Source organism: Cebus imitator, unplaced genomic scaffold, assembly GCF_001604975.1.
Source record: "Cebus imitator isolate Cc_AM_T3 unplaced genomic scaffold, Cebus_imitator-1.0 Scaffold282, whole genome shotgun sequence".
Taxonomy (NCBI): Eukaryota; Metazoa; Chordata; class Mammalia; order Primates; family Cebidae; genus Cebus; species Cebus imitator.
The window spans coordinates 1,548,403-1,573,503 of NW_016107597.1; the positions used below are offsets into that span (position 1 = coordinate 1,548,403).

General features: G+C 33.4%; 1 protein-coding gene and 1 non-coding gene across 2 annotated transcripts in view; both read left to right on the forward strand.

Annotated features, from left to right (window-relative positions):
* Window positions 1–25,101, forward strand: part of IL1RAPL1 (interleukin 1 receptor accessory protein like 1) — a 1,323,503-nt gene that overhangs the window by 328,118 nt on the left and 970,284 nt on the right. The gene's annotated exons all lie outside the window — the stretch shown is intronic.
* Window positions 22,133–22,200, forward strand: LOC119467367. The gene has a single exon (XR_005195908.1). It is a non-coding gene; the product is annotated as a small nucleolar RNA SNORD74 (small nucleolar RNA).

A 25,101-nucleotide genomic window follows, 5' to 3' on the forward strand; every position in this document is an offset into this window, starting at 1 on the left:
GTTGAGATTACAGTTACGTGCCACCATGCCCTGCTAACTTTTGTATTTTTAGTAGAGATGAGGTTTCGCCATGTTGGCTAGGCTGGTCTCAAACTCCTGATCTCAAGTGATTCTCCTGCCTTGGCCTCCCAAAGTAGCAGGGTAAGCTTCAGTCATATATTTTCTTTCCTTTTTTTTTGATTACAGGTATGAGCCACCATGCCCGGCCCAGTCACATATTTTTGATACAAGCAGGGTGCCATTGGCATCTACCACATATCTACAAGCCATTTCTTCCTTCTGCATGTAGTGTTTAAGAAGATGTAGATAAAACTCCTGTCCTACCTTTCTTTACTAAGCTTGCATTTCTTTTCCTGCTCCTAAAAAGAAACAATAGCTTAGCCAAATAAAGCAACTTCTGATTATACATGAAATAATAGATTATGTTATCAGGACTAGGTAAGACAATAGACAACTAACCAAATATCTTAACATTGGAATTTATTATGAGTTACCTATATGCTTATGTTCTATGGGTAAAATATTATATAACATATACATATAATGCATACATATGTCTATTTTAAGATACTTCTGTGTGGCTTTTCTAAATAATTGTATTATGTTTAAATTATTTATGAAAAAAGTTAAAATATAAACTAATGAATAAAATCACATGTGTATATATATATGTGATATATAACCATATATATTATTTATGTGTATATGTGTACTATATATATATATATGTTACGCATAGTCTTCCCTCTTTCTCCATTACAAAGTAGACCTCCAGTTACAGTTATGTTCTACAAACTCCTATTGAAGATACAGAATATTAGAATTTTCTATCTTGCTATTAAATTCAATCATCATCCTCATAGAAACATTAATAATAGCCGTTTACTGTACCATTAGTCTGGTATAGTAACCAAGCACTACTCTAGGAGATTTATAAAAATTAAATTGCTTAATCATAAATAAAGAATTATGAAGTTAATTTTGAGAAGAACATGGAAGCTCAAGGCCATGCCATAAGTGGAGGAGATGGAAAGAATATATAAAATTGGTCTGAATATCCAGATTAAAATTTCTAGCATTCTTAGTTGGAATGGTATTATATATAATGAAATACTATGTAGAGCTCAAAACAACTGCTATTCATTGTAAGCATATTTCTCACAGTGGGTACTTATATGACCTTCAAGCCTGAGTGTCAGCCATAGTGTCACTGAGCAAAGTAGAGAAAGTGGTTGTGAATCTGACAGGCCATAGCTTAATATCTGGCTCAATAGATTATTATTATCATCACATTCTTAAGGTTAGAAATGAGTGATAATTTAAATGTTAACATAAAAGAAGTCACATTTTAAATTTCTATGTTGTTGGTAGGTTATACCTTTTAGCCGCAGTTTCCTTGTTCATAAAATGGGGGCATTTGTTATATCTATAAAGATCCTTCAAGCCCTGCAATTTCTACAAATTAATGATTCCTTTTAATTAACATTTTATCACCAAATTAAATTATCTTAAAGGTTGAAAGAATACAAGATTTAAACCCAATGAGTTATTCTATTGCATTAAATTTGGAAGACCAATAGAGAAAAAAGTGTAAAACAAACATATGCAATAGAGAAATGTCAAAAGTTTTCCATAATATTTCAACATGTATGTATGTGTTCAAATAACAATTTTAATAGTTACCATTTAAGTAAAATCATATGTTGTAACTTAGAGAATTAAAGTTGCTCTAAGGAATTCAATAATTTGACAGAGGCTTTTATGGTATGTTGCCTTAAGATTCTCTTTTGATTTGCTTTGAAGTATCTGTTACTTCTTTGAAGTTTATGTTTTTTCTTATATTTAGTTTCAGATAATTTTTCCCATTACATTTTTCTTCCATAATCTCTAAGATAAACACATTTTATTTATTATTAAAATGCAGTAGATTTTGCTTGATCTTTAAAATTTAGTAAAAAAAAGCATCATTTTCTATGCATTATTATCACTACTAATCTGTAATTTTAAAGTATTGTATATACTTATTTTCAGGTTTGTGGATTATATTTCCTAGACAGTAATGAGAAATAAGTAAATGTATTTAAAAGGATATTCAAAAAGTATCATATATTTGCTGTGGACCTTCATCTCAGTGAATTTGTGAATGTATTATTTATAATAAAAATAAAATAAGTGAATGCTAAAAAAAGTTTACCCTTTTGCCAGGGGATTTGCCATAAAGAGAACAAAATGAATCACAGTATGATTCTTTCTGTGTAAATATATACAGAAGAAAATCCACCAAGTATTTAACAATGATTTTCCTGCAATTGGGGTGGGAATGGAATGGTGAGAGATTCAGAACAGGTTCAGCTCTCTATGTTATATATTTCTGAATTAGGACATTTTAAATGAATTTGTATTTTGTTTTGTTTTTATTGCATTTTAGGTTTTGGGATACATGTGAATAACATGCAAGATTGTTGCATAGGTGCACACGTGGCAGTGTGATTTGCTGCCTTCCTCCCCATCACCTATATCTGGTATTTCTCCCCATGCTATCTCTCCCCAACTCCCCACCCCCCGCTGTCCCTCCCCTATTTCCCCCCTGTATTTCTTTAATAACTACCAAAATATGTACTTATATTACGTAGTCATTTACATATGTTTATACTAATTCTTAAAATCACAACAATTTATTTTCCATTTAAAGAACAATTGTAAAAACCTCTACCTTGGTGGAGTTTACAGTTCAGTGGAGGAAAGGGTGATAGAATATTAAAGCTGGTATATAGAAAAATAAAAACACAGAAGGGCAGTAGGAAGTATGCATGTATGAGATATAATTCTCAGTAAGATAAAGAGGGCGTCTGACTGAAAAAAATTAACATTTGCATGAAAATTGAAAGAAGGCAAGTATTAGTCCGGACATTCTCACACTGCTATAAAGAAATGCCCAAGACTGGGTAGTTTATAAAGGTAAGACGTTTAATTGACTCACAGTTCCACATGGCTACTGAGGCCTCAGGAAACTTACAATCATGATGGAAGGCAAACAGGAAGCCATGACCTTCTTCACATGGTGGAAGGAGAGAGAAGAGTGAGGAGTCAAGGGGAAAGAGCCACTTATAAAACCATTACATCTCATAAGAAGTTACTATCACAAGAACAGGATGGGGGAAACCACCCCCATGATCCAGTCACCTCCCACAAGGTCTCTCCCTAGACATATGGGGATTATGGGGACTACAGTTCAGGATGAGATTTGGGTGGGGACATAGCCAAACCATATCAGCAAAGGAAGAAACCATGAAGTTGCCTGGGATAGGAATTTCAGGATGAAGGAACTGCTAGGACAAAGGTTCTTAGTCAAAAGTACATTTGGATAGTCACAGTAAGTGGGGAGAGTGTGGTAGGAGATCAAGTCAGAGATGTAATTAAGTAATAGAAAACTTGGGCCATGGTGAGAAATTTTATATTGGCTGGATGACATAAGAGTGAAATAAGCTTTAAGAAGGAATTAATTGGTTGGATTATTGAGTAAAATATGGTTTGAGTGACTCAAAAACAAAAAGCAAATACAAATAGAGAAAATATTATTTCCCCAGCTAGCAAAGTATTTTTAGAAAAATTAATAGATTCTAATTAAACATATGAATATATCCAAGCTATTTAGGTAAATAATTTGACTTAAACTGATAAATAAATTAAGATATTTTATAATATTTCATTCTTTTCATTTATTTATTTATTTATTTATTTTTTGAGACAGAGTTTCACTCATGTTACCCAGGCTGGAGTGCAATGGTGCGATCTCGGCTCACCGCAACCACCACCTCCTGGGTTCAGGCAATTCTCCTGCCTCAGCCTCCTGTGTAACTAGGATTACAGGCACGCGCCACCATGCCCAGCTAATTTTTTGTATTTTTAGTAGAGACGGGGTTTCACCATGTTGACCAGGATGGTCTTGATCTCTTGACCTCGTGATCCACCCGCCTCGGCCTCCCAAAGTGCTGGGATTACAGGCGTGAGCCACCGCGCCCGGCCTCATTTATTTCTTATTATGTATCAGAAGACAAAGTCATATCATATTCAAAACTTACAGTCTAAGTCTACAATGTAAGTCTAATATATCCATCCAAAATTAGATTTATATTTATTTTGCATGATAATCAATGTTAGAGTGGTTTCAAGTAACCTAAAGTGAAAAAGTTTAGAGAGTGAAATGAATATTATTTTTCATGTTGCAAACATGAACGTATGATATTCTGAGGAAAAGTAACCAATTTTTTTACCATTAAGTATGATGTTAGCTGTAAATTTTTTGTGGACATTCTTTGTCATGTTGGGAAAATCCATTTTTATTCCAAATTTTCTGATAGTTTTTATTACGAATCAGTGCTGGATTTTGCCAAATGCTTTTTTTTTTTTTTACATGAATTCATATGATAATATGATTTATTTTTAGTATTTTTATTTTATATTTTATTTTATTTTTTGTGACAGAGTCTCACTTTGTAACCCAGGCTGGAGTGCAGTGGCATGATCTCAGCTCACTGTAACCTCTCCCTCCCGGGTTCAAGCAATTCCCATGCCTCAGCCTCCCTAGTATCTAGGATTACAGAGTACATCACCACACCCAGCTAATTTTTGTATTTTTAGTAGAGACAGCGTTTTGCCATGTTGATCAGGCTTGTCTCAAACTCCTGACCTGAAGTGATGCATCTACCTTGGCCTCCCAAACTATTGGGATTCCAGACAGGAGCCACTGTTGCCAATCTAATTGATGTTTTAAATATCGAACCAGTATTGCATACCTGGCATAAATCCAACTTGTTCATGGTGTATGTAATTTTTTTATGCTTTGTTAAATTAAATTTGTTAATAGTTCATTGAAGATTTATGCATATACATTTATGAGAGGTATTTATGGCTTTTATTTGTTGTAATATCTATCTGGGTTTGGTACTAAGTTAATCCTGGCCTCTTAGAAAAAGATAGTAACAATTTTCTTTATTTCTGTTTTATGAAATATATTGGTAGCTTAATATTTCTTCCTTAAAAGTTTGGTGGAATTTTCTGGTGAAACAATCAGGTCCTTGCTCTTTTGTTATTAGAAGGTTATTAGCAATTAATTCCTTGTGTTTAATAGATATAGACCTATTTAGATTATCTATTTCTCCTTGTATGAGTATGTTTATTTTGTGTCTTTCAAGGAACTGGTTTATTTAATATAATTTATCCAACTATTGAGTATGGAGTTATTTATACTGTCACTTTATTGCCATCTAATAACTGTGGGATCAATATTTTCCTTTTGATATTGATACTTTTTGTTTCTCTCATTTTTTCTTGGCTAGCATGCCTAGTGTTTTGTGAATTTTATTGATCTTTCCAGAGAAGAACCAGCTTCCAGCTTTTGATATTTTTTTTTCTATTTTCTTTCTTTCAGTTTCACTGATTTCTGCTATAAATTTTGATGTTTATTTTCTTCTTTTTGTTTTAGATACAAAGTGTTGTTCTTTCTCTGGTTTCCTGGTGTGAAAGCTTAGAGTTGGAGATCTTTCTTCTTTTCCAATACATGCACCTAATACTATAAATTTCCCTTAAGCACTGTGTTCACTGCATCCAATAAATTTTGATCAGTTGTATCTTCATTTTCATTCAGAAGTATTCTAGAACTTCTCTTGAGAGTTCTCCTTGACCCATTATTTATTTGGAAGTATGTTTAATTTTCAAAGATTTGGAGATTTTCAAACTTTCTGTTATTGAATTTTAGTTTAATTCCATTGTGGTCTAAAAGCATACTCCATGTTATTTCTGTTTCTTTATATTTGTTAAAGTGTGCTTTATGGCCCAGAATGTGATCTGTATTGGTGAATGTTCCATGTGGACTGGAGAAGAATGTGTTTCCTGCATTGCCGGATAGAGTACTCTATAAATGTCGAATATATCAAGTTAATTGATGATGCTGTTCAGTTCAACTGTATCCTCACAGATTTTCTGCCTACTTGATCTATCAAATATTGAAAGAAGGAGTTGAAATCTCCAACTTTAATAGTGGATTTATCTATTTTTCTTGTCATGCCTATCAGTTTTTGCCTCATGGATTTCGATACTCTCTTATTAGGTGCTTAAATATTTAAGATGTTAGGTCTACATGAAGAATTTACACTCTTTTATTATGTAGTGTCCTTTATCCTTGATACTTTTCTTGATCTGAAGTCTACTTTATCTCACATTGATATAGCCATTCCAGCTATCTTTTTTAAAAATAATGTGAGCATGGTATATCATTCTTTATTCTTTTATTTTTAACCTATCTATCTTTGATACTTAAAGTGGTTTCTTATAAACAACATAAAGTTCAGTCTTGTTTTCTCATTTATTCTTACAGCCTCTATTTTTGGTGTATTTTGACCATTCACATTTTAAGTAAATATTGATACAGATGGATTAATAACTGTCATATATGTAACTCTTTTCTATATGTTGAATTTGTTCTTTGAGGAGAGGAAGTTAAAGTTACTAGGTTTATTATTCCTTGAAACATAACTTAATGGCTCTAGGGGGATATATGTAGGTCTCCTTGAAAGTGTGTATTGTGAACTTCCAGTTTTCTTTTTTGGAAAGCCCTGACTATTCAGAAACATGAAAATGTTCATATAGCATTGGTTCCTGACAGTTTATAGCCAATCTATGTCAGTTCCATAATTTTTAAACTTAGAAGATTTCATTAACCTCCTTATTCCCTTTTTATAAACATTTCCATTTTTCAAGCATTGTATTTAACTTGATTCGGAACCTTACTCAGATGATTAACCCAATCCTTTAAGAAAATACTGAATTGCTGAAAAACTTTCTCAATAATATTGATTTAAAATGATGAATGATAGTCCCTTAACTTACTATTCATGCTTAAATTTTATAAAATATAATCCTTTTGATTTAGAATTTTAAAAATTTTCCTTAAATATTGTGAGTTACAGCAGTAACAGCTTTTTGTTTTTAGCAAACTTTTCTCTGGTTATAGTAAAAACTGGTTTATTCCCCTTCACAAATTTGCAAACTCACCAAAAGCCCTCAATCTGTTCTTTCACAAAGATGTAACATAGAAATTTGCTGTTGAATTCTTAAAACACAAGTATGGCTTTAAAAAATTCTGTATCAACTTCTTCTGGATTTATTTTGTGCAGTAGCATTTTAAAATTCTTGTTGATTCTTTTGACCACCTGTGAAATTTGGAGTATTGTATTTTAACCAGGCTAATGTAATCAATTCTGCAAACTCTGTATCAACTACAAGGAAATATTCTTATTTAAAACAAACAAAAAAACACCCCTAATTAGCTCTTCATTTTGTGTAAGAATGTGTGGCTCAGATAGTAACCAATAAAAAAGGACAACTCAGAATGTTGTTATTTGAGCATAATTTTATTGGTTCTTTGATTTGAAAAGAAGCCTTTCTCCCTCAAACTCCAAATCTCACCTCCTTCAAGGGATTTTTGTTTTTTGATCTGAGAATCACTGGTATCTTTTGCCATTCTCAACCCAGCCTGAATACATATTCCTTGTTTGTTATGATTTAAACGATGACAACAAGGAAAATAATTTGATGTTAGTAATATGTCGAATCTTAGGATTCTGTGTCACTCCCTTTATTTTATAGGTCAACACATATTTGATACATTTCTACTAGATATATAGAAAAGGAAAATGAGATTTACATACTAAAGCATGAAGTACAGTGTCACAAAAGCAAAAGAGGAAAGAATTTCAAGAAGGCTGAAATTGTCATCAGTGTTGGGTTCAACATTATCTTTTCATTTAAAATAGAAAAAAATTTCATTTGAAACGTGAAAAAAATAATAATTTTGTAAAGCTTTTGAAATCAGTCTTACTATACTACACTTGTTTTTATAAGACTGCCTGACCCTAGAAATTCTAAGATAGATGACTAATATAGACAATGGTTTCTGCTTAAGTTTGCTTATATGTAACCCTAATTCATCATTGTCCAATGGTTAATAGATTTAGAGTGGCTGTGTTAAAAAAAAAAAACACATGCACTCTTTTTTTAAAACCTAATCTGTCTTGTCTTTGTCATGTTGGCAATAGAAAATGTAGTTTTATTTTGATAAAGGTTGAAGAATTTATTGGGAGAAGATATCTGATGATTAAAAATGTCTCCCTCAAAGCAATTTCAGATATCAAAGTTACTTATTGAGGTTCAATCTCTTGACACAGTCATACACCGATAATTTCCTAAAGGCAGTACAGAATACTAATGGATGATTATTTTTTCGCAAAGGAAATGCAAATATATTCTGAATTGAATGAATGTTATGTTAAAATTAGATGATGAATATTTGAAATGAAGAAAAATGTTCCTTAGCAGAAAAATCTCATGAATCATTAATATTTCCACTATAGAGCAAGTTGATTTTTTAAATTTTAGTACAGTAATACATAGTATCACATCAAGTCATCTTCTGCTTATATGGTTAAAAGGAATTTTTTAGGAAAGTATTTACTTCATAAATAAAGCTTTTTTTCTGGAAGTAATTTAGGTTGCATAGCAGTGTATTCAGTATACTTAACATTCCAAGTAAAAAGAAAATATAGAGAAACTTTGGGTGGAGAATAATACAGATTTCAAACACATCAGTAATTCATTTGACTTGAAGCATAGGGTGTGTGTGTCCTGCATACTGTGCCATTTTCTCTGCTAGAATCGCACTTTCCCCATTGTATCCTCTCAACTCCCACAACTCCTTTTTAAATTTCAGTGCAAATGTCACTTCCTCAGGGAGGCATTCCCAAATTCTCAGTTACTGTCAGTACCTACTCTATACCTGTTTATATCTAATACTTATCACATATAGAATTAAAGATTAGTCATTTAATAGTGTTATCCATCACTAGAAAGGAACATGACCACATTGTTCACGGTTGTATTCCTATGGCCAGAAATGGCACTTTGAGCATAATGTCCACTCAATAAATGTTTGTTTGGATGACTGAAAAAAGGATATTTTTTAAATGGTGCTACAAGGTATATTGGGTTCAAAACATCAGGGACTTTGGATTTGGGTTCGTGTGTTTAGGCTACTAGGGAGCCACAAAGAGTTTGTATCAGTAGATTGACAAAAGGAAAGCAATACTCTTCTCAGGTCTTAATGTGTAGAGAGCGGTAAGTGTAGCAAAACTGCAGGGAGGGACAATATCAGAGTACCTAATGGCAGTTCACCTTGAAGACAGTATGGCAACAATGACATAGGAGATGGTAGTATTGGGAAAATATTCATGATACATTCCAAGGGAAGAATTTATAGCACTTTGCTTTTATTCCATGTGGAGGAGGAGTATCTTAGATAATTTTAAGGTTTTGAGCTAATGGATAAGGTGAATGGTAATGATATTACTCATGAAAAGACAATTCAAGAGAAAGAGCATGTTTGGGGAGGGATAACAGCAACAAAGGTAACAAGTTGCCTCTTAATGAGAACATGTTTCTATCTTATAGTAGATACTGTACACATTCTAATTTGCACAGTAATTCACTGTTACTCTTCCATTTGAACCATTATGGAAGGTAAGGCTCTCAGAGGTTAAGAGCCTTACCTTAAATTGTTTGCTTAAAGTCAAACAATTAGGACGTGGCAGAATTTGGATTTTATCCCAGATTTTATGCTGGCTCCATTATGACATATTAGAGAGAATAAGATATTAAGATAGAGAAATAATAGAAAAAAAATGTGTGTGTGTATATATATATGCACACACAAACATCCATGTATATAATGTATATATAATTATAGAAATAGATATGAGTGTGTATGTCTCTATGTGTGTATTTGATGTGTATGAGAAGTTGAAACACATTTACTTATGGATATTTAGCAAGTGGTAAGGAATTTTGAGATAAGGATTCTACAGTGATATTGAAGTTGGAAATGGCCAATTTATTCCCATATCAAGTTCTAATTAAAAATACACCTGAAATTGTATTAAGAAACTTGTCTTACTAAATTTTAATCCTATCAGATTAATAACAGCCATAGAGCTTGTGAAGGGAATCATTACTCTAACCTTTGATTGTGTGTGCGTGTGTGTGTGTGTGTGTGTGTGTGTGTGTGTGTGTATCTGTGTGTAGCTAAGGTTGAAAAAATGGAATCACCTGCAAAAGTTTATGGTTGTTTTGTCATCCAGAGTGTTTCCACTAAAAAGGTTTTGTGATTATTTTATTCAGTTATATTAAGAATAAATTTATTTTTAATTTATTGTGTTCCATCAGATTCTTCTATTTGTGGTGACAGGTAACTTAACACCCTTAACAATAGCTGTTTACAATCCCATTACTGGTTATATACCCAAAGAATTATAAATTGTTCTATTATAAAGACACATGCACACATATGTTCATTGCAGCACTGTTTACAATAGCAAAGATCTGGAACCAACCCAAATGCCCATCCATGATAGACTGGATAAAGAAAATGTGGCACGTATACACCATGGAATACTATGTAGCCATAAAAAATGATGAGTTTGTGTCCTTCATAGGGACATGGATGAATCTGGAAACCATCATTCTCAGCAAACTTACACAAGAACAGAAAACCAAACACCGCTGTTATCACTCATAGGCAGGTGTTGAACAATTAGAACACGTGGACACAAGGAAGGGCGCATCACATACTGTGGTCAGTTGGAGGGGCTAGGAGAGGGACATGGGGAGGGTGGGGGATGGGGGGTGGGGAGGGTGGGGAGGGATAACGAAGGGAGAAATACCAGATATAGGTGATGGGGGGATGAAGGCAGCAAACCAGGTTGCCAGGTCTGTACCTATGCAACAATCCTGCATGATCTGCACATGTACCCCAGAACCTAAAGTAAAATTTTAAAAAAAGCTGTTTACAAGATACCATTTTAAAATGTGGGTTTCTTTCTCTTTTAATGGGGGGTCCTAATGAGCAATGTGATGATCCAGGAGCAAAGGGACTTAATAATTGAAGATTGACTGCAAAAATTGTTCTGTAGAAGTTTATTAAAATAACAAATCATTGAATATTTTGGAGGTAATTATTTCACATTAGAATGGAGAATATGATTGTATCAGAAAGGAGCATGTGCAATCATTCTGTCTGTCTTTGTAAATTCTTGATCTGCAGCTCTAGAATTTTGGTTCTGACCAGTTTATGATGACTACATCCATTTTTGAATTACATACATAATTTTAGATTGTACTTCATAGTCTTATGCTTAACAGTGTGTTGCCTTTGTAAGGTATTTCAGTTTCAATGTAAGCATTTCTTAGCTCCTCAAATTGATGGCAAGCTCCTCCTTTAGGGTCAGCATATGTTTTCTGCAGATTTTTATATCCTTTAAACTGCCTAATGGCGAGCCGAATACAAAGTAAAAAATAATATGTAGGCCACCTCTTTGGAAGGCTGAGGCAGAAGGATCACTTGAGCCCAGGAGTTTAAGGCTGCAGTGAGCTGTGATTGCATCACTGCACGTCAGCCTGGGTGACAGAGCAAGGTGATGTTTCTAAAAATAAAATAAAATAAACTTAGGGAATTAGATACAGCATCTCTTATGGCATAGAAAGATGAAAATATTTGTTTCTGTCAACTTAGGGTGAAAATTTGATGAAATAGAACAGTCTAGTTGAGGTTCAGCTCTGGCTATATGACTTCTGTTTTCTCACCTATGAAATGGTGATAATCAAAGCATTTGCCAGTTGTATGCTATCAGAAATGGAATTTTAGGTATTTCTGTGAGCATTTGGAATCTTGTTAATGCTGTTATCATTTTTCCTAACACCATAATGTGATATATAATACTGAGAACTTGGACAATACTACCTTGTGTTTTTATACCCAGAAAACTCAAGTATATACAGATAATTAGGGTAATTTGTGTGAGATAAATTTCAGAAGTTAAATTTGTCAAAAATTCAATATTTCTACATTTTTTATGTGCTAACCAAAGACCTAGAAAACTCAGTGGGATGACAGCAAATGCCTAGACATTGTGCTGTACAGAAAGATAAATAAGGTAAACATTAACTCTACACTTATGAAACTTAGAGAATTATCATAAGCACAGGAAATATAACACACATAGCCGAGAAATGTAGAATCATAAATTATTTGAAAAATGTAAAATGTTCATCATATAGCCATCTAGCATTAAATAATTTTAGATGATCTCAAGTGTCATTATTGTAGGTCACTTCCCCTCTTCCCAGAAATGGCCTTAAATTATTCCATCAACTTTGTATCTTATTACTACTTTTGTCAAAGTGAATATTTGGTAAGTAAAATTTTAAGTAAACTGCTTCAGAATGTCACCATCTTATTTCAGACTTTTATGTACACTTCAACATTTGAACCTCCTTTTTTTTGTACTTAACGGGACTAAAAATATCTGCACTACCTGTATGACACATTGTTATTTGAATACTTTGAAAGTATAAAACATTTTACACATCCTGGGTGTCATTATTTAACTCCAGCTAAACAAACAAGGTTGATATAGATGTTTTCAATGTTGCTGCCTGAAAGCAACACATGTGTTAGCTCAGCAAGAGATACTCTGTATATATTCTATGAAAATACTCACTGTTAAACTTTCCATTAGTAAAAACTAATCACTTGATAAAGAAAATATTATGTGTTTCTTCTTCTGGCCCATTTGTTACAAATTTAGGCATATGAACTACAGGCATATGAAAATCCAGGTTTCACAATGAAAACTGTAGATCAGTGGCCCCAGCCTTTTTGGCACCAGGGACCAGTTTTGTGGAAGACAGTTTTTCCATGGACAGATGATGAGGAGCAGGGAAAATTATTTGGGGATGAAACTGTTCCACCTCAGATCATCAGTCATTAGTTAGATTCTCATAAGGAACACAACCTAGATCCCTTGCATGTACAGTTTACAATAGGGTTTGTGCTTCTGTGAGAATCTAATGCCATTGCTGATCTGACAAGAGACAAAGCTCAGGTGGTAATGCTTGCTTACCCACCACTCACCTCCTGCTCTGCAGCCCAGTTACTAACAGGCCATAGACCAATACCAGTCCATGGCCTGGGGGTTGGAGAACCCTGCTGTAGAGTTTTTCTTTATTTGCTGATGTTTTACCATGTTTTAGGAAGAGTTAAGGAAAATTATAGGTCTAGGCAATGTAATGTAATGGCAAGCCCTCAGGCTCCAAAGTCATAGATTTCCCTTTATATCTTGGCCCCAACACTAACGATGTTACTTTAGAAAAGTTGCTTAAAAATAATTACATTTATTGAATGCCTATATACTTTACCTGTATGGGTTATGTACTATTCCCAGAAACAGTAGAAGTATATTATTATTATTATTGTTTCTATTTGATTGATTAGGTAGCTCAGCTTTTAAACAGTTGAGATGAGATTTGATCCCAACAGTGTTTTCCAGAGCCTGTTATCTTTTTAGACAATGCTTCTCAGGCTCTGCTTATTATCTGTAAATGAGATGAAAGGGTTGTCTATCAATTTGAGAGAATTAAATGAGATAATAGGTAATGAATAAATTACAATTCAACATCACCTGTAAATGCTCTTGATGTGTTCCAACATATTCATTTTTCTCAACTTGGGTAGCAGTGTTAAAAGTATCATAGCTTGCAAATAGTGAAAAAGAATAGGAGAATATATATACTTGTTAATTTGAAATAGCTAATAAAGAACTCAGTGAAAGCAGCTACTTATAAGTAGAATGAAAACATTAAAACTAAATACAATTTAAGAGGATGTAGTACATTTTGATGGGCTGATTGTTGGTGTGGAAGAGACTGCTTCATATAAGCCAATTTCTTTAATGATATTGTACCACAGGAAAATATTGTACAACTCGTTTACCTTCATTATTTATATATTTTTCAATCTAAATGATAATTCTGGAGATTTTCCTTTGCCTTTTCTTAAAATCAAATGAAATGATTTTGTGATATGACACGTGATTTGTGACATTTTGAGCCAACAGTATATTAAGATTTAATTTTCAATTTATTATACATCTAGTGCCTAAATGAAATTTACTGAGACTAAGTAACTCTGATTGCAATAATTGTGGACTGTAATGATGGTTCAGGTAACCTTAGTAGGGGAGACAATAGAGCATGTAACTGAGCTTATCTCTGGATTTTTGAAAGGTTAAGGCAATATCTGCTCTTCCAACCCCTCACTGGCTCCACATTTCAAACACACTATACCTGAATTGGAAATATCGGCAAATATGTTTCCACATGGATATGTGAAAATAAAGAATGATTGACTTAGTGCATTTTTAAAAATTGTGGTATACTATATATGATATTTACTGTTTTAAATATTTTAAGTGTACAGTTCTGTGGCATTAAGTACATTCACATTGTTTTGTGGCCATCATCACCATCTATGTATAGAACTGAGTTACTATTTTTTATGATGTATTTTTTTACTTCAGTTCTTCTCTTCTGAGTTTCTTAATGATGTCCAATTAAATGTATACTTAGTTTATATTTATGAGGCTACTTTTAAAATGGGAAAGTTGAGCCCCATCTGTCTGAGGGCACTGTAAAAATTTAACTTTCAAAAATGTAATTCCTGTTTTGCTGTTATTGTTCCTCATGATTTCCTTTTTATGTGAATATTTTCTTTAAACATATTGATAGTGTTTGACAAGCTGTCACTTCTGGCAAATGCCACTTTTTCCATTAGTAATTTCCTTCTTTCAAGAAACACTATTAGTCACTATATCTTATTATCTTAAACATTTCCTTTTAACATTGGTAATATAAAAATTTTTGCCTAACAGTTCTCACACAAAAATATTGTATTGAAAGAAAACTTAGAGGACCCGAGGCATTTACTCAGAAGGAACAAACTCTTTTTCTTAATGACAGTGACCCAACCAATGAAATACATTGAAAAAGAAACAAAATAAATGCATTTTTATCTGAAATGGATGCCACCAATAACACTTTGGGAATTTGATTTTAAAAGGCCAGTACGCCCATGCAAGTTTAGTTTCTTCAAGATACTTCACAGGGCTAGGACATTAAAGTATGTGTTTCTCTTTTGGAACATCTTTTTCAACTAGCTGAAGGACTGATCACATCTCTGCCAATTGCAGTTCAGATAGGCTCTGGGAAGGCAAAGGACAGGATGTCATGCAAGTGAAAACAGAGGTGATTAATCTTATGGATAGATCAAGGAAATGTCTATGAACTTTAGAAGTGACACTTGATGCTAAATAGGTGTTTGGTATATGAAAACTAAGGATCAAGGATTCCTGGTAAAGAGAAAGGCCTGACTGAAAGCCCTGACCTGGGAACGCAGCAGAGGGAAGCCTACCTTGGATGAAGAGTTTGATCTGGCAAAGTGCTGGAGAACATAGGTTGTAGATCATGAAAAACCTTGTAGGGGGTTTCAGCTTCTTGAAGCCTGAGAATGCAATGAGAAGCCACCAAAAGGTTTTTAGCAGGAAATTAACATTGTTTCTAATTTTTATTATTAGGAAAGTAATTTGCTACTAAGTGGTGAATAGGAGATAAGAATGTCTATGATGTGAAAGGCTGTTCTTGCTGAAGCCCAGAAATACTTATTTACTCTTTCTTGGCGTAAATGGGATAAAAGATATTACAGGAACACCACATGTGTTCAATAACTGAGGGAGTGATATACTTGCCTACGGGGAAGTGAACAGTACTTGAACAGCTGGTAATGTGTGTTGCCCTTAGGAAATTTATTTCATCAAGCATACAGTGTTTCAACCCTTATTAACTTATTTCATAATGCATAATATATCTGACTGTGATCTGTTCGCTTAATGCTACTCTGCTCTTTGCATGAGCATGGGACAAGCAATTTCTCTTTGTGGTCATAGTTTATAAATGTGCAATTAAAGACATTTATCATATCTCTGAAAATGTCTCTTCTCCCATAAAATTAACATCATCTCCTCAAAAAGATGCTTATGATATGTGCTGGATTATAGTTACCATTAAAATGTATTCAGAAACAAAAATAGAATTGAAAATCTATAGAGGAATTTTTTTAAAGAGTGGGCTTTGGAATCAAACCTGTGTTTGAATTCTGGTTCTGCCACTTACCAGCCATTTGTACTTGAGTAAGGTACTTATCTCTTCTAAAACTCAGTTTTTTTAATCTGGAAAGAGGCATAATAACACCCACTTTATGAAGTTGTTGGTTATATAAAGCCATCTGTGAAAAATGTTTAGACCAGTGACTGACACATATACATTCATAAATTCTGTAAGTGATAGATAAATAATGTAAATAACAAATGAATGTTATAGCTAACTAATGTGCTTAAAAAGTCTACAATGCAAATTATAAAGGGTAAAATCTATGTGACCATATGATATACTAGGACAAGAATACCTGTTAGATTTCAGATTCAAGATAACATATTAAGTTTAAGCGTCGTTATCTTTGCTAGGTTAGCTTTATGTATTTGCATGAATAATTATTTAAATTTGTCTGATTGTATTACAGACTGGCAGGCAATAAATTTCATTATCCAGTCTTAAAATGTGAAGAGAAAATAGCTCAAAGTTCATTTAATTCTCATGTCTGATCTTTCTGGCAGATACGACGTACAACATGAGATAATTCTTTTGCCTTCTTTTATTTTGTGCATTCAGTAACAGTTATATCATTTTTTTTTCTGAATCAGCCTTTTTACAAAACCATTATGTGATAAGCTCTTGTCTTAGAAAACCTCAACAGCTTCCTCAACACCTATATTTTAAATCCTGCTTAAATTAGATTAAAATACAGCACTCTGTTAAGCTGTAAAACTGGCTTTTTGCTTTTTATTTGAGTGCTGGTTTGAATGTGTCATTTGACCTATATTGCTGCTCTGAATCTTCCTCGGTTGCCCCAATGATGACAGTTTCAATGATGTGGGTGTTTGCAGCGGAGTTGTTCCTAATAAGGAAGTAACGCTATTGTCTTTCAGACATCATTCAGCCTGAAAAGTACTATTTTTCCCACCTAGAGCTATAAATGTCTGAAAAATCTTTTCTTCTTCTGGTAGCATCAGCAGGAGCAGCAGCAGGAAAAAAAAAAAAAAAGTCTTCGTAGATTTGCAGCTTTTGTAGTTTTGGGGTGTTGTGGTTCCAGGCTCAGAGTCACTCATCCTTTTTCAAAAGTTATATGCAAAGAGGTGTTAGCTAAATGGTGACCAAAGTACTTGATTTATTAGTGTCTGGCAGTCATCCAGTATGTAGTAGAATACAAGACTCTCTGTCAACAATAGCTGCATAAGGAGCAAACTGCTCTGCCTGAACCTAAAATAAGGCCTTCTGCTGTCTGCTAATTAATTGAAGACAAATGAGCCGGGAATGGCTGATGATAAAACACCAACAACAAATAGGCAATTGTCATGCACACAGAGGTACTATCTGTGCCTCTTTGAGGAATAGAAGTCCCCTGACTTGGTTCTTACTTTGAGAGAAGCTAACCCAGCCCAGTAATACATTTTAGCTCCTTGCATGTATAATTATGATCAATGAAAAATAGAATACTACCGTTTTATTGGGCCAGATAAAAAGTTGGAGTAGGAGGGGGACTGAAGGGCCCTACTTGAGGGTGGGATTGAGATTAGAACGTGAAGAGAAGAGCAGAAAACTTCCTTCTTACACAAATAAAGGTTCTGTGTATTCATCTAGAAACATGAGTTTAAAAAAAAAAAAAAAAAAAACAGGAATGGAACTCTAGTTTCTAGTCTGTGGAATTGGGACAAATGGTAATTTTAAAGACTAAATGTGAACACTCATAGTCCTTTAATTTGATTGTGTTACCACTTAATTCATAGTTTTGAAGGAAATAGCCATTACATTAGATGGCACATTAATTTTAAGATGCATCCAATTTTCAAAATGTTAAAATGGAAAAGAAAGGGTGATTGTTAGAACAAGCATCTCCAAATATTCTATGTGAAGGCATTTTAGTTCCATGCTATTGCAAAGTTAAATTCAAAATTTTTTTCAAATTACTGGGTGTTATATGCCCTTCTGGTAGAAGTCACGTTTTCTCTTTCCTTTCTCCCTCTCTCTCTCCTCCCTCTCTCCTCCTACCCCACATCTATCACTAAAGACTACCTTGCTGTGGCCAGCTAGCTGAAAGAAACCATCTGCCTTAGGAATAAGCCTACACTAGATTCAAACTACAAAGAAGCAGGTTGGGGGAAAGAGAAAGTGAGGATTTCAAGTCAAGAAAGCATTATCCTGCCTACTTTGGCAAAGTGTTCTGCTAGCAGCTTATTTGGATTCACACTGTGGGTTTATTTCTTTCCATTTAATACGTTTTGTCAACCTTATAAAGCCAAAAAATAAAGAAACACCAATGGCACTGCTGGAAAGAGATAACTGATTTGTGAGGAACCTGTAGGCATTTTAATCACTAACCAATGTATCAAACTGGGCATAACTAATACATGTTAATAGCTTTCCTAAGGTAAAAAGCTTGGTTTGCAGTGAACAGCCCTTGTACTTTTCAGATTGTATTTTATGGTCTTGTGAATTGATGTTCTGTGGGGAAAACTTGCCTTAGTTTTAATGTAATGGTCCATGACTAAGAAAACTCAAGGAGTTGCTTTTTGTTTTCTATCTTCGATTTTTCCCCACTTCCGTGGTTCAAGTGGTAGGCCAGGGAAAGTCCCCAAACGCCAGTGGGACCAGGACCCAAGCCTATGTTTAGACTCTTGACACCACTGCAAGAAGGAATTCAAAGATAAATCAGAAAATAGTGAATATACACAGATTTTTTGAAAAGTAAAATGTACACACTCAAGAAAGGGCAGTGCAGACATACTTGAGGGAAAGTTGCCCAATGGAGTTTGGGGTTTTTACCTTTATGGGTTTCTTTAACCAATCCATGAAGATTCCTGGAAAGAGATGGAGATTTCTCAGAATGGTGGTGCCACCCATTTTTACCAAACATCGGTGATCCTGGAACTGTCATGGCAGTGGTGAGTGTGTCTTTATTATGTTAATAAGCATATAAAAATTTCTAGGCATAACCTAGGTCAACTTCAGAACCATTTTGGGTCTAGTCAGTCTTAGCCAGCTCAGCCCACAACCTAGTTTTTCAGGTTCTTATCAGTCCCTAACTTATTCAACTATTTCAAGTTTCCTTTTGCTAGTCATGTGAAACTGCTCCCTGGAATTTTCTATTCTCCTGTAACTGCCTTTTATTACTTCTGTCTCACAAGTGGTTAAGAATATAATGGTAAATTTCAAACCAAACAAACTTAGAGGGAAGGTATAATGAACCTATATATAGTCATTACCCAGCTTTAAATTTTTTTTTTCATTTAAATACATGTTTTATTTATTTTAATTTAAAATTGTTTTCTTCTTTTTTTTTTTAAACTCCCTGCATTTTGGGAGGGCGAGGTAGAAGGGTTGCTTGAGCCCAGAAGTTTGAGACAAGCCTGGGAAACAATGTGAGACCCCGTCTCTAAAAGAAAAAAAAAGCTGTGCATGGTGGCACTTTAAATTAGAAAGACTAAATGTAAACACTCATAGTTCCTTAATTTGATTGTATTACCACTTAATTCATAGTTTTGAAGGAAATAGCCATTACATTAGATGGCACATCAATTTTAAGATGCATCCAATTTTCAAAATGTTAAAATGGAAAAAAAAAAAGGGTGATTCATAGAACAAGAATGCTACTTGGTGCTACTTGGGAGGCTGAAGCAGTAGGATCACTTGAGCCCAGGAGTTTGAGGTTACAATGAGCCACGGCACTCTATCGTGGATGACAGAGTGAGACCCTGTCTCTAAAATAATAACTTAACTAAAATAAACCTAAAAAATAAAAAAAATGCAATGGTTAGTGAAATATAGCGCTTTTGTGAGGAGAGCAGTAATAGCCCAGGATATGTATAGTTTAAGAAAAGGAAAATGGTCTTAATCCATCTTGTGTTAAAGGAGTTTTAAAAAACTACTTTATTCAATAAAGATTCATTATTTTAAATGAATATGAACTTTCAAATATAAATTAAGTCTATTTCTGTCTTTAAAATTTCATTGGATGTAAATCGTGTTCAGTTTCAATTACTACCTGTGTATAAACACATTGTAAAAATCTCTGAATACTATGTGAAAGCATTTTTAACACTCATTTCTTTATGCTTCAAAATTTACTTCCTTGTATTTTTATATGTGTTCATTTGACCTTATCTAAAATGTGGCCATGTAATGTTTTTATATCCCATTTCACGCTTACCACAATACCGTGTACATGGCACCTATTCTGTACATATTTAACTTAGAGACAAAACTGTAAAAGTCTTATGTATGTTATCTGTATTTTTTTCTGCTTTAAAGATAAGGGGTCCAAATAGCTTTCTAGAGTTGCAAAAGATGAAAAACTCACTTTCAGAGGTCACGTGAGATTGGGAAATCATCCTGGTCTTACCCAAGGAGGTATATTGTTTAGAAACTTACATGCCCATCAGTTTCTTGTGCTGTAGTTTGAAATCAAGAAACTATCTCGGTTTCTTATACAGTAGTTCGAAATCAGGTTGTCAAGTTTCATTCTATTCTGCTAGAATGCACAAGAATCCAAAGCAATAATGTAATTTATACTTTTCAAAAGGCTAATGCCAAATTTTATTAGCAAAGTGGTCATAAGTCTCCAACTGGAACAAAGTGAATGATTGTTGGGCAATGTCGTCCTGCAATGTGAAATTCTTGTATGCATTCCTTCTGAAAAAGAAGCAAAATAAGCCTTTCCTGTAGAATTTCCACTTCAAGATTCCATCGTCGACACATAGCAAATACTGTTGGCAATGCTGACAGTTAAAAGCAAGGACTCACATAAAGTCTTTTGTTGCTGAAATTAAAAATAGTTGTCACTATTTTCAATATCAAAATCCTATGGTTTTTGACAGGTTTAAATTCTTTCTTGATTCATTTCAGAACAGGGTCATCTTTTTTATATTTCTTTGACATTTTTTAAAATAAGTAGTTTGGCTAGGAATTGAGTGTTTAAAGCCATCTTGGCCCTTTGCACCCTACAATTTTAGTAACATTGTCAACTGAATCAGTTCTTAAGAGCTGGAAACACAAAAAAGACAATTATCAAATAATTAATTAAAATCTTTTCTTGAATGACAAAATTGACATTATCTACTACTTATATAAGGAGATTACATTGTGGATTAACCCTAAAATTGGTACTTGGAAAGTTTATTCCACTGTGTTTTGTTGAGATTTAAATTCATGATATTTGAAAAATATAATTAAACACTGAGAATGATTCTTTTGGTTATTATATATTTGTTAAGTATTCCATGGTGTGACCTATAAATCTGTCGAATTAAATACTTGGGAATAAATCAATTTACTTTTACTTTCTTTGGAAACATTTGGATTACCCCAACAGTAGAAGTAACAGATTGAAAATATATTATTTATTTTCAACTTTCATTTCAATTTATATGCCACTCAAATGCCAATGAATAAGGATCACATTTGATTGTCAAAGCTCATTGAATGGTACACCTAAGATTTGTACTTTTTTTATATATAAAGTTTTCATTAAGAGAGCATGAATGTTGAACTCTAGTTAATGATATGCCTGCTGAAGTGTTTTAAGGGTGAAGAGTACTTGTCTGCAACTTACACTGAAATAAAATGGAGCAATATTTGGATAAAAGGATGAATCGACGTGTGTGTATATAATAAAGCAAATATAATACAATTTATTATTGAACCTAGATGGTGGGTATATGAGTGTTCACTGTAAAATTCTTCCAGCTTCTTTGTATGTTTGAAAATTTTTCATAATAAGATGTGAGGGAAAAGCTTAAAACATGCTTGAATTACATTTCTATAATGATGTATTCATATTAAATATTGGAAGTACTTCAAAGTTTACATGGAAAATATCAGTTTTTTTCATCTTAAAAGCATGTAATAAGAATTTTTAAAATTAAGTATTAAAAATAAGACTTTAATGTTTGAAAGTTAAATCTCATATGCCACTGTTTCTATTGTGGATTTTGGGGTTAGATCACTAGGTAGACAAGATATCTTCTTTCGGTGGCTCATATGTTCAAGACTTCAATTTGTAGTTCCCTCGCTAAAAAGAGCCTCCGATGAAACCTGTCTTGATAGGAACATCCGAAAGTGTTGATGAATGCCAAAGACTCTAATGGAAAACAAACAAACAATAGTAAAAAGAATTACTGTTTGCTTTAAAATTCTAGTAAAATGGAGTTAGACTACATGATGGAATTAATCCCATTTGTTATGCCAAGATTTAAGAAGCAATCTGTGGTTTATCATCTGGTTTGCCAATTTTTTTTTGTCAAACATAAGGAATATTTTAGTAATAATATAAAAATGATTGCATGCAATAATAGCTTAAATTTTAATACCCCTTAATGAGCATCCATAAAGAAAACAATTCAGTAACACTTAAAAATGATTTTAATATCAGTCATCATAATACGATGAACACATTTGATAGAGAATATGTGAATACAAGTACATATGAATCAGTTTTATTCTAGCTACAGATGCTGAATGGCATAGGGCATTATGAGTCTCATGAAGTTTTCACAGAAGTATTCAGAGGATCTGCACTACCAGATTGATAAAGACAATTTTTTGGTGCTTTGCCCACCCAAGGAACTTTTCTAGAAGAGTTTCAAAGAATACATGTCCAAGCATGAATCCTGGGAAAGAAAAATGATCTTATAAATTTGAAAAGGAAAGATGTATATGGCTCTCACATGAAACATCCTCTGGCAAGGGAGTAGGTATGTTATGGAAATACACGGATTTTCACTGAAGAACCGAAACTATAGGTAGCAAAGTAAACTTCATTTATTTTATTGAAATATTCAACTGAGGAAAATACATTACTTTTAGATTGGAAGATGCAAAGGCATGTGAAATGTTTTAAAGATGATGTCATTCTCTCGTTTCCTTTATACAGTTATTAGGTGGACTTTTCCTTATCATAACAAGTGTTGTTATAGTTTATACCTGCCTGCCAATCTGACTTTTAGTAGACTACCTGTTGAGAGGAAGTTTATTTCATTCTGTTATCTCCATCATTGAAAAATAACACAATCCATGTGAAGAAACAAAATTATATTTGTAATGTTCATATAAATATAGAAATATAGTTTAGGAGTCCACCTAATGCTAGAATTTTTATCGTATTTTAAGTGTAATGGAATTTTTAAATTTCCATATGACTTAATAGCTGGAAGGAAGCATTAATATTTAAATATTAATTTCAATACCAAAGATAAAACAAATTAATACTTTTGAATGAATATTTTAAGCTCCCTAATGAGAAGATAATTGCATAAAATTAAGTATGTATTTATAGTTTCAAGGACTAAATCATTTGTGATATATGACCATACTACCTACCTGATTCATCTTTTTGCCAAATATTTCCATATTAATTTTTGAAGTCAGTTCTCAGTATATATCAACTTTTACTGTTGTAGTGGGTGAGAGAGTGGAGAATCAGGCTTCAAGGTTAATTTATAATTTACCATGTGAACATAGCCAGGAGTTAAAATGACCTTTAAACATTTTATGAATTGCCTATTTCATTATTTGTGGATTTTATATATGCAACCCTGTATCATAATTATTAAGCATACAAAAGTTTTAGAACTACTAAAGAACCAAAGAAAGTCTGTTTTGCGGATATTTAAGACATACGATTATTTCCTTTACAAATAACTAAGAAATACCTAGTGATGAATAAGATTTGGATAGGTGATTCTATAGCTATTAGCCACCTGCGGCTACTTAAATTTAAGTTCATTGTAATTAAACAAAATAGAAAATTTGGTTCACCAGTCACAGCAGCCAGATTTCAAGTACTAACCCCCAAATGTGCTTAGTAGCTTCATATTGAAAAGCACAGAAAGACATTTTTATCATTGCAGAAAGTTCTACTGAAGAGTATTGTTCTCAACTGTCTGTCTCCCTGGGATTTTTTCTGTTTTGTTAGAAGATCAAACTTCTAAAAACCTAACACATTGTTTTGAGAATTATAGAAGCTATTTGAGACTCAAGTTATCTGATAGAAAAACTCGATTGTATATTTTACATGTTCTATTTTCTAAAAATATTAAGTATTTTTAAAATAAGAGTGCTTAATAAGGATTATTGATATGGGACTGCATATTCCCTGTCATTTAAAAAGTGGTCAGCACATGGAAAAAGATCCCTATATAGTTTAATTAAAAGTCACTTTTTCTCTCCTAAAATTATTCTTTTTAAAAATATATTATACTTTAAGTTCTGGGGTACGTGTGCAGAACGTGCAGGTTTGTTACATAGGTATACATGTGCCATGGTGGTTTGCTGAATCTATCACCCTGTCACCTACATTAGGTATTTCTCATAATGCTATCCCTCCCCAATGCCCCCAACACCTGCTATCCCTCCCCTATCCCAACCACCCCCAACAGGCCCCAGCGTGTGATATTCCCTTCCCTGTGTCCATGTGTTCTCATTGTTCAATTCTAACTTATGAGTGAGAACATGTGGTTGGTTTTCTTTTCTTGTGTCAGTTTGCTGAGAATGATGGTCTCCAGTTTCATCCATGTCCCTGCAAAGGACATGAACTCATCCTTTTTTATGGCTGCATAGTATTCCATGGTGTATATGTGTCACATTTTGTTTATCCAGTCTATCACTGATGGGCATTTGAATTGGTTCCAAGTCTTTGCTATTGTGAACAGTGCTGCAATAAACATACATGTGCATGTGTCTTTAGAGTAGAATGATTTATAATCCCCTGTGTATATACCCAGTAATGGGATTGCTGCGTCAAATGGAATTTCTGTTTCTAGATCCTTGAGGAAGCGCCACACTGTCTTCCACAATGGTTGAACTAATTTACACGCCCACCAACAGTGTAAAAGTGTTCCTATTTCTCCACATCCTCTCCAGCATCTGTTGTCTCCTGATTCTTTAATGATCACCATTCTAACTGGCATGAGATGGTATCTCAATGTGGTTTTGATTTGCATTTCTCTAATGACAGTGATGATGAGCATTTTTTCATATGTTTGTTGGCCA